General features: G+C 38.5%; 1 protein-coding gene and 1 long non-coding RNA gene across 13 annotated transcripts in view; one reads left to right on the top strand and one right to left on the bottom strand.

The window, feature by feature from the left end:
• Positions 1 to 15,916, top strand: part of TAFA5 (TAFA chemokine like family member 5) — a 448,086-nt gene that overhangs the window by 128,743 nt on the left and 303,427 nt on the right. The gene's annotated exons all lie outside the window — the stretch shown is intronic.
• Positions 983 to 14,621, bottom strand: LOC149919427 (uncharacterized). Its single transcript, XR_016463569.1, has 3 exons — positions 14,571 to 14,621; positions 13,097 to 13,191; positions 983 to 1,161 (listed from the first exon to the last, which is right to left on the bottom strand). It is a non-coding gene; the product is annotated as an uncharacterized LOC149919427 (long non-coding RNA).

Genomic DNA, 15,916 nt, shown 5'->3' on the forward strand with positions numbered 1-15,916 from the left:
ATCCATCAGCAAGACCTAATTGGTTTGTGTTGGAGCAGAATGCTAAATGTATAAAATGCAGCCAATTGGAGAGGATGAGACCTCACAGCCTCTCTAGACCTCACAGCCAGATTCACTGTATGCACATTAAATGGTGGTTATCTTTTCATTCGGTGGAAATAAGAAGTTGTTGGAATGGAGTGCTGCCAAAGAAGTATTCACTTTCTTATTTTACCAATCGTATTCAGCCTAAGAACTGAGAGGAGTCCTGTTGTTTTCAAATTGTTTAAAGAACTAATTTCTAGTAACAAATTGCTTGCTAACCAAATTAAATCAGCAGTCAACTTGGTTTGCACCTGTCTAGTTTAAAAGTAAATGACCCATTTGGAGAAGAGTGTTTTGTAGTTTGAAATGGAGTAATTTATAGACCAACATAAAAAAAGAGAGTAACAACTGCAGTACTGTCATTGCCAAGGAGCAGGAGCATTCTTTTGCCCCAAACTTAATAGCTAATGGCCCTTCTTTTCTACTGAACATGCATTGCAGGAAGCAGTCTCTCAGAGATATGCAAAGGCAAGCCACCTTTCTGCATTAGAGTTCTATATAGGGGCAGTGTACTGTCCAGCTACCAGCTCGAAATACTCAAAATAATGCAGCAAATTGATCTGTTTACTTTTCCTGTGCTAATGTGACTGTGTAGAGAAGCTTTTGACTGTACACCCTGCCCTACAGTACTCTGAAACTTTACCTGGAGGGGACCCCTGCTTTGAGAGAGTATCCACACTCTTTTCAGAAGTTCACATATCAAAATCAGACTCTGTAATTCAGTAAAAACACTGCTCTTAACTTTGGTGAGAAATAGGTGTCATCTTATGTTGCCTAAAAGTATGGATTTGTGCACAGGAGTATACACAGGATTCAACATGCTGACATTTTATTTCATGAAGAAGTACCACTTTTTGTATGTGGACATTGACTGGGGGGGGGGGAGGGGGAAGGGGAAGGGAAGGGAAGGAAGGAGAGATCCTTTCAGAGCTTTATTTAGCAAAGATACTGTTGAATTCTCATTGTTGTGTCCTCTCATCCTGCATTCTTCATTCCTACTGGATCTGGTTGAGCTGTACCTGGCTAGAGACTGTGCTTGTGTTTAGCTTCTGCATTGCACTGAAGTTGGAAATTTATCTAGAAAAAAATGATCAGTAAACACTAGTAAGTACTGAATTCCATCCAAACTTGTCATAGTTACCCTTCCCAGGCATTTTTTAATATGATTATATTTTACATTATTTATAGCCTTGAGAGGAACAATGTTGGTGTCACCAAAGGCTCTGCCCTGAAAATAGCTGAACATATGCTTAAAGGAAGGCAAAAGCAAGACATAGGCAGGTGAATGAAACTGTTACTAATGCCTACTGCTAGCTGGAATTATGCTGCTGTTAGGCTAACTGCTTTTGTCCATTGCTACTCTAAATTTAATTGTCTGTAGGAAAGAAGCCTTAGGCTCTCAAATGTTGTAAAGGTAAAACAGTACCAAAAATACTGAATACAGATGAGAGGTGATATTTTCTTTAAAATAGTCTGAGACCTTTTTCACCTAGGATGCATGTTGACTGACTGAGTAAATACAGAATTTTTTTCCTACACATTATAACTCCCTCTATAAATCTTTCTTCTTCTTCTTCTTCTTCTTTTTTTTTTTTTTTTTTTTTTTTTAATTTTTCAGATAGCTTTTTCTAAGAGGTTGAGGACTTCAAGCATTACTTCAGTCAACCTAATAATTTTCGTATTATATGCTCTTACAGATTTTTTGAGCAGCTTAATGAAACAGAATGATTGCACCAGAGCTTACTCTGTAGTTTCAGTGAAGCATGTACAAGAAGAATCAAACTGGTACTGTCTTGTTATTAGCAAGAAATAACATTATCTGATAGATGGATTTATAACTGTAATAACTCTGTTTTGTGGATTTTTTTTAATCCATTTTTATTTATTATAAATGTTTCAAGAAATATTGTTGGGTTTGGGGGAACGAGCTTTGTATATTTATTAATGATGCTTGTTTTACAAGTTTAAGCCTTATTGGTCATGCACACTATATAGAGCATGTGGACCCACTACTGAGAGTTTTATGAATGTTTCATGTATGGCACTATGCGACCTTGTGTGTGAGTTCAGATAACTTAGAGGGTGCTCTGTTCTGAACAACCTTCTTGGAAAAATGCATTAGGTCAGTGAGTATCAACATTACATACTGTGTTTTGTCCTTCCTTCCTTCTGACTCATCTATTGTTAAAGGAGAACTTAGATTGGACTGGGTCTAGGGTTTCCCCTGTGTAAGCTGGAAGAATAATTAAACAGGCTCAGTTAATTAGTATTTGTGAATTGTTCAAACCTTACAGTGATAAGGTCCATAAATATGCCAAGATATAAAATAAAAATGATTTACTTGAAGGCCATAATCCTCTCTGTCCTTTGTCAACATATGTCCTATGTAGACTGTTAGTTTTATAACAATATGCTTCTGCAGCATTTGCCTTTTGAAAAATTCAAGATGATTTATCATGAATTAGCTAAATTTCACAGTACATATTGAGATTGGTGTAAATCTTTCTCTTTGTTATAACACCATGAAATATTAAATGGCAGTATATGCGAATGAATTGACCATGGGAGGTCTATGCAGAGCTAATAGAAAGACTGTTAAAACTGTAGATGTCTGATGCCACTGTTTTGCTTTGACTTGCGTAGAGAGAAATGAATGGTATCAGCTGGGTGCAGTTCCAGCAAAGAATGAGTTTAAGAAGAATTGGAGTGTAGTAAGAGATTCACTTAGTTGTGACTTTACTTATTTTGCCTAGGCCTAAGTGTAACCTAAGAATTTATGAATCTAGTTGGCAGTGCCTCATACTGGAGCATTTGTCCATGATTTAGAGTCCTAGATTTTGTAGAATGGTTCAATTATGTCTTTACTAGAAGTCAGACTGATGCTTATAAAAATGCCATTAGTACACACCTTTCTCTGGTGCACTGTTTTTGGTCTACCAGTGCTCTCTGTACCTCTGCAGACCTCCTACAGCTCTCAGGAATCTGATCACTGCTGCAGCTTCACATCCTCTTGACTGTTACAAGCTTGGTGTTAACCAAAGTGGTATTAGCAGGGAAAGAAAAGGGTGCCAGGGCACAAGGTGGAGCAGGATTATTATAAAAGCTCAGAAAGGGGAACAGCCTCGCTTACTTACTGTCTGTGCTGCTGTCTGCTGAATATACCTCACGGGTCGTGTTGATCTCTTAGGATGCTGGCACAGAACTGTAAAACTTACTGTCATGAGCTGTTCCATATTGACTTTGTACCCCATGGGATCAGGGTATACAGACATGAATAACCACTCTTTGGATAATCATTTCCAAACGTGCAAGAGAACCTCAGTAGCTGTTTGTGATGAATTGGCTTTGACTTGAGGGAGGTTGCACAATTGTTTCTAGCTCTGAATCAGAGCCCAGAAGCAGAAAGGAATTGTGCACTGGAAACCAGCCATAACCAGGCTTGTGCCAGTCAGTAGCACAGCGACACTGCAGTCTATATGACTATTGCTGTCATTATGGCTCATCCTCAACATTATCCTTCTCCCCTGGTTGGTGTCTCAGGAATCATGAGAGACTTCAAGAGGAATGTCCTACTCAGCTTGCTGGAGGCACTGCAGAGACAGCCTTGGCAAAACCTCACTAACTCCACTGCTTGACCTTACTAACAGTGTCTTTTACCTGTCTGAGATTTATATACGTTCCACGTTTCTAGTATTTTTTTCTCCATGCTGATGTTTTTCTTACAAAATTATCACAAATTAGGGTGTTCACGAGGTCTTCTGCCATAAACCTAATACTTATGGGGCACCACTGAGGGAACTTCTTATTGCTGGAAGTTTGCTTTGAGAAGAAACTGTTCAGATCATCCTGCCCTGAGAAGACATCTACTCTTTTTCCAATGATCTTCCAATCAAATGCTTCTGCTCTTTTCCCACTGCTGCTGTTTTGACTGTTTTAGGTACTGCCAATGTAAGGAGTTTCCTCGGTCCCAATTTGGGTGTTTCCCTTCCAGATACAGTGTTCACTGTAGTGCCTCATCATCTCTGGATTAGACAGTTTGTGAAAGTGTCCTGTCAAGAATAAAAGGAGAAATAAAAATCGCTGTGGCCCAGGTATGATGGAGGCTGTGAAACTCTCTTCAGCTCTGGGAATTTAGCTTGACTGGTTCACTTCAACTGCTGCTGTATTGCCAGCTGCTCGTTAGATAGCCACTGAAGTCGATGTAATTGTGGTCTGTCTCCTTCTTATAGTAATGTCTCTGGGGCTTGGAAGAAATACTCATAGTCTTCTTCATGTCAGGCAAGTTTTGCACATTTACACTGTGGCACATCCTATGCGGTCTTCTGCTTGAGGGGGGTGGAAAAGGCAGCATGGTCTGTGTTAATTAATGTCTTCCATCTGAAAAGGAGTTGATTTGGGAAGCCTGTTGCAGAGTTGGCTTTCCTTGTGTTTGCGCACGTGCTTGCATTGGCTGGGTGGTTCTGCTGTGCTTACATACAGGTTTGTGCTGGATAAGTGCAGACCAAAAACTACTTTAGTTTCATTCTCTGTGGCATGGATGACATCCTTTCCAGGACTTTAGGATGTGTTAGTTGGAGTCAAAACTGAATCTGGATGTGGACAACTTCCTGTAGATGTTCTCTGCAACTAGGCAGTGTGCACAGTGGGAGATCTGTTCTTGCGGTTGTCTCTGAAGCTGCTCCCAGAAAGTAGTGTGTATGCAGGCTTTAGAATTAAGTATGTATTAAGTAAGTGGAAGGCTAAACAAAGAAGTTGGTATTAATGCATGAGGATGGAGGTAAAGAAGAACTAGATGAAGATTATGCCATTGATTGAGATTAATATACAAAGCTCTGCTAATGTAGGTTTTTACTTCTGAAACCCTCAAGAGTTGAAGGATGTGATAATTCATGTATAATATAGCCTGTTTACTTAATATTTGTATGAGGCAGCCAATACTCTCAAATTGTGTAATGTTTTCATTTAGTTATATCTGATTACACAGATGTCACTACAAATTGCTTTATTAAATTAGTAAATGTGTATCTGGACATATGTGATGGTTGTTTTCTTAGGTTTTCACACTGAATCTTTCTCAGGAAGTACCTTGGCTACTCTAGAGTAGTGATGTAAAATTAGTTTGTGCACTGTGTATCTGCCAAGAAACTGCATCCGTGCAGGACATTGTATTTGGGTTTTTGTTTGTTTCTTTGTTTGCACCTTATAGGCTTATTTATAGGCATAAAAGGTTCCAGAGCTTGAAATGAGGTGTTGTGCAAGGGACCTTTGTTTACAGAAGCAAAACTGAGAAATAATTTTTCTTGGTGTTGAATTAGCATTAGACCTCAGCCTCTGTAAATGCTGCTATTATGTCCATTGTTTTTTCTTGGTTTAGTGTTAATATGCAATTAACTTCTCATGGTTTCTTACTTACTTTTTTTTTTTTTTTTCAAAGGGGATGGTATTATTAAGGTAATTTGGATCATAAGTACAGGAGCACCTCTCTTTTAGATGGCACTAAGTATTTTTGTATTATAGTTACAGCATGCATAAATTTTGAATAATCATTCACACGTCTTATATGATTCAGTTTTTATTCCTGAAGGGTATTTTATTATCTCCCATTTCCCTTTCACACTGGGAGCTATTTTAACAACTGAAATGAGAATATGGGGTGAAGCATTTGTTTGCACTTAAAAATTCTATTTCGCACTCAAAATTGAATTTTGAAGCACAATTAATATATGGTCAATATATTTTTTTTTCTGCTTTTCATTAATCTATGAAGAGTTCTTGATATATCTATATGTGGTTTTCTAAATAGAATCTTGGCAGACTTCCACTGCAAGCTAGGCTTTACTGCTATTCATTAGCTGGCTTATCAAAAAATAGTGTAATCAATGCCTGTCATAACTTAAATGCATAAACGATTTCAGTAGCCCAAGTAGCTATGTTTGCTTCTCTTTGAAAGAAGTATTTAATTCCTATAGGAAACAGAATGTCAAATGAACATCTGCAAAGTTTACTTCTATCAGTTTTATCTGTATGCTTTAGAAACACTAGATTTGTTTTAGAAGCTCATTTTTCATTCTTTCCCTGTCAAGGCACCTGGGAATATGCATGTTTTATTATTATTTTTTTTGCTGATAATGCATTACTGAAAATTATTAGATTCTGCTGAGATAAAAATACAGCCTGGCTTATGAATGTACAGCAATCAATAGATGTTATTGATTGAGATGTATGACTTTTGTTACAGACATTTGCAATAATCTTCTTAAGTATCACATGTACCTGAGCAACAAATTGAAAGAAGTTGCAGTTCTATAGGGACTTGTCTAACGTTGAAACAATGAGCAGCAGGCTGAGTTATTAAAGAAGCTCCTTGAAAACCTGAAGAGATGATTGATGTATTGTTTTGATTAGAACTGTAGGATGACAGGAAAATGGACTGGATTCTTCATAAGGTTTTTGTATCTGATATGTGATTTCTCTGTCTTGTTTTTTGACTGACAGGACTTTTTCCTGCTTACTCTTGACATTTTTGGGGTAATTTACCTACAATGGGAATTAAACTTTTTTTTTTTTTTTTTAAACTCATCAATAAAACATTACCTTTAGTAATATATTTTAGTGACATACAAATCAAATGCAGGAAGTTCACTTAGATATCTTTTTGTTAGTTTGAGTGAATTTATGGGAAGATTTGGGGAACACAGACTTCTGTGAAGTTACATGTTTTATATATAAATATTCTAGTATTAACTGTGAGGTGACTGGTAATGTAGCAGCAGCTGTAGTTTACCTCAGGTATTTGAAGGTGCTTTTGCTTACATGTATCATATGATGCTATATTGAGTATTGCTTTGCAAAAGCAAATGAAATCTTCATGTTTTGGAGAAAAAAAAAAAAAAAGTAAATCTGTTTTCTGAGGGGTGTGTTCTGCAAATGTCTAAGACCACTCTCAGAGGCAGTTTAAAGTATGAAGAACTTCATGAATCTCTATAGAGTTTTTTGGTGGATAATATTGATATTAAGCTGTTTTAAATAAAATGCCAGACTCTTGCAATTAATTTGTTTGTCATTTAAGTGTTACCTTAGTGTAAGGTACAGAGAGCTGTCTTTGTGACATTTTTCATTTGTAGAATGTTATGCCTCCATTGTATTGTCTGAATTATTTGTAGTGAATAATTTTAGACCACAGCAACAGATATGATAAGCTGTAGGTTTAGCAGTAGTACCTATAAATATATTGTTTTTGTTTCAGTTTATAACATGATGAAAGACAAAATAAAAATTCTAGATACATTGTGTTTTCTAGATGTTTTCAATATGTTATGTGAAATTACTTCAATTGCAAAAATGTAGTCAGGATATTTGGAAATTATATTTCATATATTTTTTTCCTTGTATTGCATATATAAATTCAATACAGAATTACAATTCTTGGTTTATATATAGAATAGTAAAAAAAAAAAAAAAAAAAAAAAAAAAAAAAAAAAAAAAGTTAAAAGAAGAATAACAGAACAGAAATATGTTATTCGCTGAACTTAATATTTACTTATTTATTTGTTTGTTTTTTGTTAGGAAGACATAAAGTGGTGCCTGAAATACTAGGGATTTTTATATGGTCTTAAAAAGGAATCATAAAATCTCCTGGGCTGAAAAGGACCACATTGATCATCCAGTTTCAACCCCCTGCTATGTCAGGGTCACCAACCACCAGACCAGGCTGCCCAGAGCCACATCCAGCCTGGCCTTGAATGCCTCCAGGGATGGGGCAACAACTCATCCACAGCCTTCCTGGGCAACCTGTTCCAGTGAGTCACCACCCTCTGTGAGAAGAACTTCCTTCTAATATCTAACCGAAACCTCCTCTGTCTCAGTTTAAAACCATCCCCCCTTGTCCTAGCACTATCCATCCTTGTAAACAGCTGTTCCCCCTCCTGTTTATATGCTCCCTTTATGTACTGGAAGGCCACAACGAGGTCTCCCTGCCGCCTTCTCTTCTCCAAGCTAAACAAGCCATATTTCCTGAACCTTTCCTCATAGGAGAGGTGCTCCAGCCCTCTGATCATCTTAGTGGCCCTCTTCTGGACCTGCTCCAAGAGCTCCATGTCCTTCCTGTGCTGGGGGCACCAGGCCTGGATGCAGTACTCCAGATGGGGCCTCACAAGAGCTGAGTAGAGGAGGACAATCACCTCCCTCTTCCTGCTGGCCACCTTTTTTAATGCAGCCCAGAACACAGTTGGTCTTCCAGGCTGCAAGCACACACTGCTGGCTCATGTCCAGCTTCTCGTCCACCAGGACCACAAAGTCCTTCTTCGCAGGACTGCTCTCAAGGAGATCTTCCCCCAATTTGTATAAATATCTGGGTTTGCCCCAACCCAAGTGCAGCACCCTGCACTTGGCCTTATTGAACCTAATTAGATTTTCATGGGCCCACTTCTCCAGCCTGTCCAGGTCCCTCTGGATGGCTTCCCTTCCTTCCAATGTATTTACTGCACCACTCAGCTTGGTGTCATTCACAAACTTGCTGAGGGTGCACTCGATGCCATCATCAGTGTCGTTGATGAAAATGTTGAAGAGCATTGGTCCCAAGACCGACCCCTCAGGGACACCACTTGTGACAGGCCTCCACCTTAACACAGAACCATTGATCATAACCCTTTGGCTGCGTCCAGCCAGCCAGTGCCTGATCCATTGAACAGTCCATCCTTCAAGTCCACACCTCTCCAATTTAGAGAAGCACGTGGTGAGGAACCGTCTCAGAGGCCTTGCAGAAGTCCAGATAGATGACATCCACCACCCTTCCCCATTCACTGAAGCCATCACTCCATCACAGAAGGCCACCATATTGGTCAGGCATGATCTGCTCTTGGTGAAGCCATGCTGACTGTCTCAAATCACCTCTTTATCTTGTATATGCCTTAAGATAGCTTCTAAGAAGATCTGCTCCATGACCTTCCCAGGCACAGAAGTGAGGCTCACTGGCCTGTAGCTCCCCGGGTCTTCCTTTCTCCTTTTCTTAAAAATGGGAGTAACGTTTCTCTTTTTCCAGTCACCAGGGACTTCACCAGAGAGCCTTGATTTTTCAAATATGGAGAGCAACTCGGCAACCACATCAGTCATTTCTTTCAAAACCCTAGGGTGGATATCATCTGGCCCCATGGACTTAAACAAGTTCAGTTTCAAGAGGAAGTCCTGGACTTGTTCCTCCATTACAGTAGGACAGAAACCACTCCCCACACCCTCACCTAGAGACTTGTGGTCCTGGCAGACGTGGGAAGGCTGACCACCCATGGAGACTGAGGCAAAGCACTCATTGAGTACCTCAGCTTTTTCTGTGTCTGAGGAAGCCAGCTCCCAGTTACCTTTCATCAGAGGGGGAACACTCTCCTTGGCCTGTCTCTTCCTGCCGATGTACCTGTAGAACCCCTTCTTGTTTTTCACACCCCTTGCCAAGTTCAGCTCCATCTGCACCTTGGCTTTCCTAGTCCTATCTCTACACACACGGGCAAACAAAGCTTCCTTAGCAGCAGCATGGAATGCTTCCTTAGAATCCCACCCAAGAAGATAAAAGTGAAAAAATTAAGAAAGTGAATGTTCTTTTGATAAAACAGTGAGGTTTCTGTAGAGAGTATTTAGATGTAACGTTGATTCTTTGACTGTTTTTGTTTATGTAACTGCGTGTTTTCCAAAGTACTGAAAAACATGCTGTCTTGTTTAGTTCTTCCTATCCTTTGCTCTCATTGGCACAATCAGAGCAAAATGACTTTCTCTTAATAGAGCCTGACAATTCCGAATCAGACTTACAGTCTCTTTTTCTGAGCCTATCATCTCTATAATGGGACAAGACAGTTGGCTTTAACAAATTCTTGTTTTATTACTAGCCTTATATATTTTTTTGTTGTTGTTATGCACAGTAGCATAGAGTAGCTGCTCACATAGTGTTGAATAACATGCCAAAATTGAAAGTTATCATGTTTCACAATGTGAAACCAATAAAGAGCTGCAGTATTTCTGTTCACGTGACTACAGTGTTACTTAGCTTTTGGCAACCTTCTTATATATCTATTAGGATGCTCCATTCAGAGTAGGAAGTCTTTATTAGCTATGTGATATCTACATATTAAAGTTGGAATGTGTTGGGTTAAAAGTGGATAAATATCTTGTTTATCTTAATTGCATAGGCATTACATTGCCAAAATAAAGCATACATCTATAAAGTCAGAATACATTGCAGAGGGCTTGTCAGAATATTCAGTATGTTGTATATCCCTACATGCAAACAAAACAATTATGACATAAAGTAGTTATATTTAATGTTGCTGATATGAGGCCAGTTAATAATATGGAAGCAATCATAAAAATGTATAGAAAAAGAAGATGGTACTGGCAGTTTTTGAAAGTTCTCCATGGTTCCTTCTCTGAATATTCTTCTAAATATATGGTTTGATTTCTGATTTACACTGATCTTTTTAGGCAATATAATATCTATTTCAGAAGAAACTGATAAAATGAGAAGATTCTGTACCCAATATGAGATGGGAAAAACTGTTATTTCTTCAAATTTTATTAAAATAAATGGAATTTAGTAAGGTACACAAGACTTACTGGGAAGATACTATAGCAAACACGTAACAATATGTGTGGCAGTGGGAGATGTTAGTCAAACACCACTGGAGCTGCCCAACTATATGAGAACTTTGTCTGCTGTTTGTGCCAGACATCTAAAAAAAGTCTAGAAGTATTTCCTAGCAATGTTTTTGCTCCTGTTTTTATTCTCCTGAGATTAAGACATGTTTGACAAAAGATCCAAGAAGTAGCATATGTATTTTTAAATATTTGAAACCTTTTAATTTTGATTAAGATCTCTTTTGTAGGGATTTCAATTCAGACTAGTGTTAGGTCCTATATTTATGGGAACTACAGTGCCTAAGAAATTGAACTTTTAGGTTAGATAAAGAAGTGTCTTAGAGCTTCTGATATAACTACCAGATTAGAATTGGTTATTAACCTTCACCAGTTGGATCTTCTCAGGCTTGAAGACATGAAGACCCACTGCCAATGCTACATCTATTTTTGCCAGAATGTATAGGAATGACATCAGTGTCTTTGTTTCTTTCTTCTGTTCTTTTTGCTATTTTGAAATTTCTGTCTGAGACTGAAATCTACAAGTTTTGGACATCTGCTACTGACATTTCTGTGTAGTAACTGGAATTATTTATAGAGCAAGAAAATTCAAGATGGAGTTATGATGAAACAAAGCACTTGGGGACCTCTTCCATCCTTTTCTTCTAGCAGTGTTTAATGTGTGCAGAAAAGATGAAATGTCCAGCAGTTAATTCCATTACTTTTGTGGAAATTAATAGATATAGGTGAGATGTGCAGAGTTAGAAACTCCACTACATATGGGGGGGATTCTGATAGCAAGTCAGGATCTGGTTTATGGTAGCTCAGCTGAACTTCTGGTACTCCTCCTCATTCAGAACCAGAGAGGGAATACATATTTCAGGTATAATGCTTGGGGCTCACATTTAAGGACATTTTTCTCTTATCTTTACTTTTTACTGTTATTTTGTAGAGGCTGACACTGCTTACAGACAAAAACATTGAAGTGTTGACATGTGGCTGTCTGCATGTCTGGAGAAATATTAAACTCAATTTTTAATGTGTTTAATAACTTGAATTTGGCTAGCTTAACCTATAAATTTTATTCTACCCTGAATATCAGATACTCTTTCAATGCTGGTAAATTGAAGAAAAACTGGGAACAGTAAGAAGGCAAATCACAAAGAATAAGACTTAGGCACTTCAGTATCTTTAGAGATTGTGTCAGCTACTTTAAGCTAGTTCTACTACAATTTTTATACAGTTGGTAGGAAAAGTGACTAAGTAGATGCGTACATTTGTCAAGCTTCAGCAGAGGTGACCAAAAAAGAATAGCAGGAATACGGTATATATCAAGCACTTTTTTTTTTTTTTTCTGAGATAACCTGCACTGGAGTATTTATCTAAGGTATATGGGCAAACCTTCAGGTAGCTTCTGGAGGAATGGTTTCTGTGTTTTTCCCTAGAGGGACTTGATATTTGTACTTCTTGCTCTTGTCAAAGTGGAACCCCAGTGGAGCCAGAGATGTTGGCATTTTAGAATCATAGAATCACAAAGCTTGGAATAGACCCCTAAGATCATCCAGTCCAACAGTCCTCTTATCACCAATATTTCCCATTAAAACTTGTTGCTTAATACGACATCGAAACATTTTTTGAACATCTCCAGGGACAGTGACACCACCACCTCCTTGGGCAGCCCAGTTGTTCCAGCAGTTGATCACTTTTTTGGAGAAGTATTTCCTAATGTTCAACCTGAATCTTCCCTGGTGCAGCTTGAGGCCTTTCCCTCTCGTTCTATCTCTAGTTACATGGGAGAAGAGGCTGACCCCCACCTCCTCATCACAACCTCCCTTCAGGTAGCTGTAGAGAGTGGTAAGGTCTCCCTTGTGCCTCCTCTTCTCCAGAGTAAATAATTCCAGTTCCCTCAGCTGCTGAGGGACTTGTGCTCCAGACGCCTCACCAGCTTCTTTGCCCTTCTCTGACAATAGTCCAGGGCCTCAATATCTTTCTTGTAGCAAGGAGCCCAAAACTGAACACAGTACTTGAGGTATGGCCTCATCAGAACTGAATACAGAGGGATGATCACTCCCCTGCTCCTACTGGCAACACTATTTCTGATACACGCCAGGATGCCACTGGGCTTCTTGGCCACCTGGGCACACTGCTGGCTCTTGTTCAGCCAAGCATCAACCAGTATCCCCAAGTCCATTTCTTCTACACAGTCTTCTAGCTACCCTGCCCCAAGCCTGTAGTGTTGCCTGGGGTTGTGGCCAAATTGCAGGACCTGACACTTGGTCTTGTTAAACTTCATCCCACTGGCCTCAGCCCAGCTATCCAGAAACAGAAAAAGCGTATGTAAGGGTGACTAGGTCTCAGCCTAGCGATTCAAGCAGTCTTTTGAAGAGACTAAAATCACCTGTGGTCTCTGATCCTTCAGTCCTAATGTGCAATACATCTGTCATGGCATAAATTACAGGGCTTAGTTCTGATGAGAGTTCGTAGAATTCATACCTATGGGAAGTTGGAACATATATAGATTAAACATCATTGTGCAGTTACATATTGACTAGGTTTTTATGGTAGCAGCTAGTGAAAATCTTAGTAATTACATTATAAGTATATACCTATCAAATAGTAACACCTTTATTTGTTGAAGTAAACAGTACATATTTTACAGTGAAAATAAAATTGCAGTGATAGAGACATTTGCAACTGCTTCAGTGAGAGACAAGTAGTCAAAGTAGCTAGTTCATAGTATTAATATTGAAAAGTTATTAAAAAGTAGCACAGAGCAACAGTTCAGTATACTCCACTGGATTACAGATACCTTTTTCTCTAAACTAAGTACAGTCTAAAGGAATTGACAACTTGATTTTTTTTTCCTGTTGGTGTCATACTGCACATTGTTCATTGTAAATGTTTCCATCTTTCATTAATAGGATTCTTTTAATTTTTAATATTCTTCAATAACCATGTGTCTAAACATAGAGCTAGTTTTTCATTATTCATACATACTAATTCCTTTAGTATATACAAGATAATAATTCACATGCAAGTCAGGTTTTTCACTTACTTTCCCTTTATATGTTCCCTTTTGGAATTAGTTCCATACTGATGTGGTCAACACAGTGTGGAAAACTCTATAGAAGTCCTGGAGCTATGGACATGCCTGTATCTAGTACTTGCTTTTGGATGTAAGGTTTGGATAATCTCACCAGACATCTGAGATTCTGTGGGGACCATTGTGTTTTCTCCCTCTCACTGTCAAATACAAACATTAATTTCTGAAAGTGAAGTGAAAAATATTTCTGTGCATATGGAAGGTTAATGCTTTGCTGAGAGAGTGCAATCATTAAAAAGCTTTCCCAAGTTCATTTTATTACATTTTTTACTACTTACACAGTCTCGTAACTGTTGCTATTGCTGATATACTTCCTATTTGGGGCTTCTTTTTTGTTTTCACAAGTCCTTTCTGTCTAGACAGTATTTAATTCTCATGCCTTAAGTTAAAATTCAACCCAGACATTTGATTTATTATTTTTCCTTTAAGTTTTAATTGTAAATATTAATTATCTAGTATTTTTTCCTAATTTAATATTGTACCAGAAAACAAAACAACAAAAAAAAACCAAAACCAACCAACCAAACAAAAAACCATGATGTCATACTCAAAATATTATTACAGACAAGAGGGAGCACACAGTACACAGACCAAAGAATTTATTAGTGGTCTATTTTAAATCTTAGCAATCTAGTGAAAAGGCAACAAGCAGATCCAAGTTCAGATTAAAAAATGGAAGTCTAAATTTTATACAAAAAAAAAAAAAAAAAAATCTAGTTAATAATAACACTCTTAAAATTGTTACATTGGAAAAGTTGATAGTTCTTACCTTTTCCTCAGGTGCTGTGCTCACCTTTCCATGCTGCTCTGGGTCCTAAGGGTCCTAATAGTGGTCTATTTTAAATCTCAGCAATCTAGTGAAAAGGCAACAAGCAGATCCTAGTTCAGATTAAAAAATGGAAGTCTAAATTTTATAAAAAAAAAAAAATCTAGTTAATAATAACACTCTTAAAATTGTTATATTGGAAAAGTTAATAGTTCTTACCTTTTCCTCAGGTGCTGTGCTCACCTTTCCATGCTGCTCTGGGTCCTAAGGTCCTATGGCTTCAGTGTTAGCCAGACAGAAGGGTGGTGGGATGGCACATGGGGAGCCTGCTGGTAGGACTTTGATGTTGGTTGGACTCCTTCCTTCTCAGCAGTGGGATCTGTTCCAGGTTATTTCAGCACTCTTGTCTTCTCCCAGCATGGTGAGCGCAGCCCTGCAGCCTCTTCCAGCCTCAGCCTCCAAGGTCTCCTGCTTGCTGGGCAGTGACTCCCAGGCTTTGCCAGACCCTTGACAGGAGGCAGTGGCAGAGATCAGCTCAAGCAGGCAGGCAGCAGCATTTGCCCCTGGGGCAGGTGCTGAAGGCAGCTCAGCCCAGCTGCGGCCTAGGGGAGCCCAGACAGGCCTGAGGTCTGTGCTGCAGCTCAGGGCACATCCCCTGGATTTTAGAAATAGAAAAAATCATATGGACTGGACCATAACAGGCAAAAGCTACAAATGAGTATTTATATCCTATCACTTTTATCCAAAAAGACAATGAAGTCAACAGCCAACCCTTCAAAGGTTGTGAACACTTGCAATTTTGCCTTGGGTGGTTTCTCTTTGAGTTAGAAATACATCCCTGATAACCAAGCTAGTCTTTCAGCATCTTTCCATAAATAAATATGTACGGTTAGGCCAAAGTTCATAATTAATTTGTTTCTCAATAATTAATCTTGCCTTTTGTGAAGAATCCCGACTTGTGACCATGTTTAATTTTTGCTTTTTAACAAGTCTTTTTTTTTTTTTTTTTTTTTTTTTTTGCCTTCAGTGTAGTATGTACTGTCTTCTCAGGCTGGTTAGCTTGTCTGTCATAAGTTTAGTAAAAAGGACAGTGATGTGAAGAGTAAGTGAAATTTATGCAATGCTGTCACAAGATAAAGTTGTCATTTACTGGAGGAGCACATTACAGCCTTTCATATGGAAATTTCTTGAAAATTCTAATAAAAGTAATCAGAGAGGCTACTTTTCCTACCGCTAAGAGGCATCTCATATGTCTTCAGTGCTTCTTTGTTATCATGATGTGTTATGATTCACAAAATGGATCGCAGAGTGGCATGGCACATGTCTTTTCCTATGGGACTCTGACTGTT

Source organism: Phasianus colchicus, chromosome 1, assembly GCF_987193195.1.
Source record: "Phasianus colchicus chromosome 1, bPhaCol1.hap1.1, whole genome shotgun sequence".
Taxonomy (NCBI): domain Eukaryota; kingdom Metazoa; phylum Chordata; class Aves; order Galliformes; family Phasianidae; genus Phasianus; species Phasianus colchicus.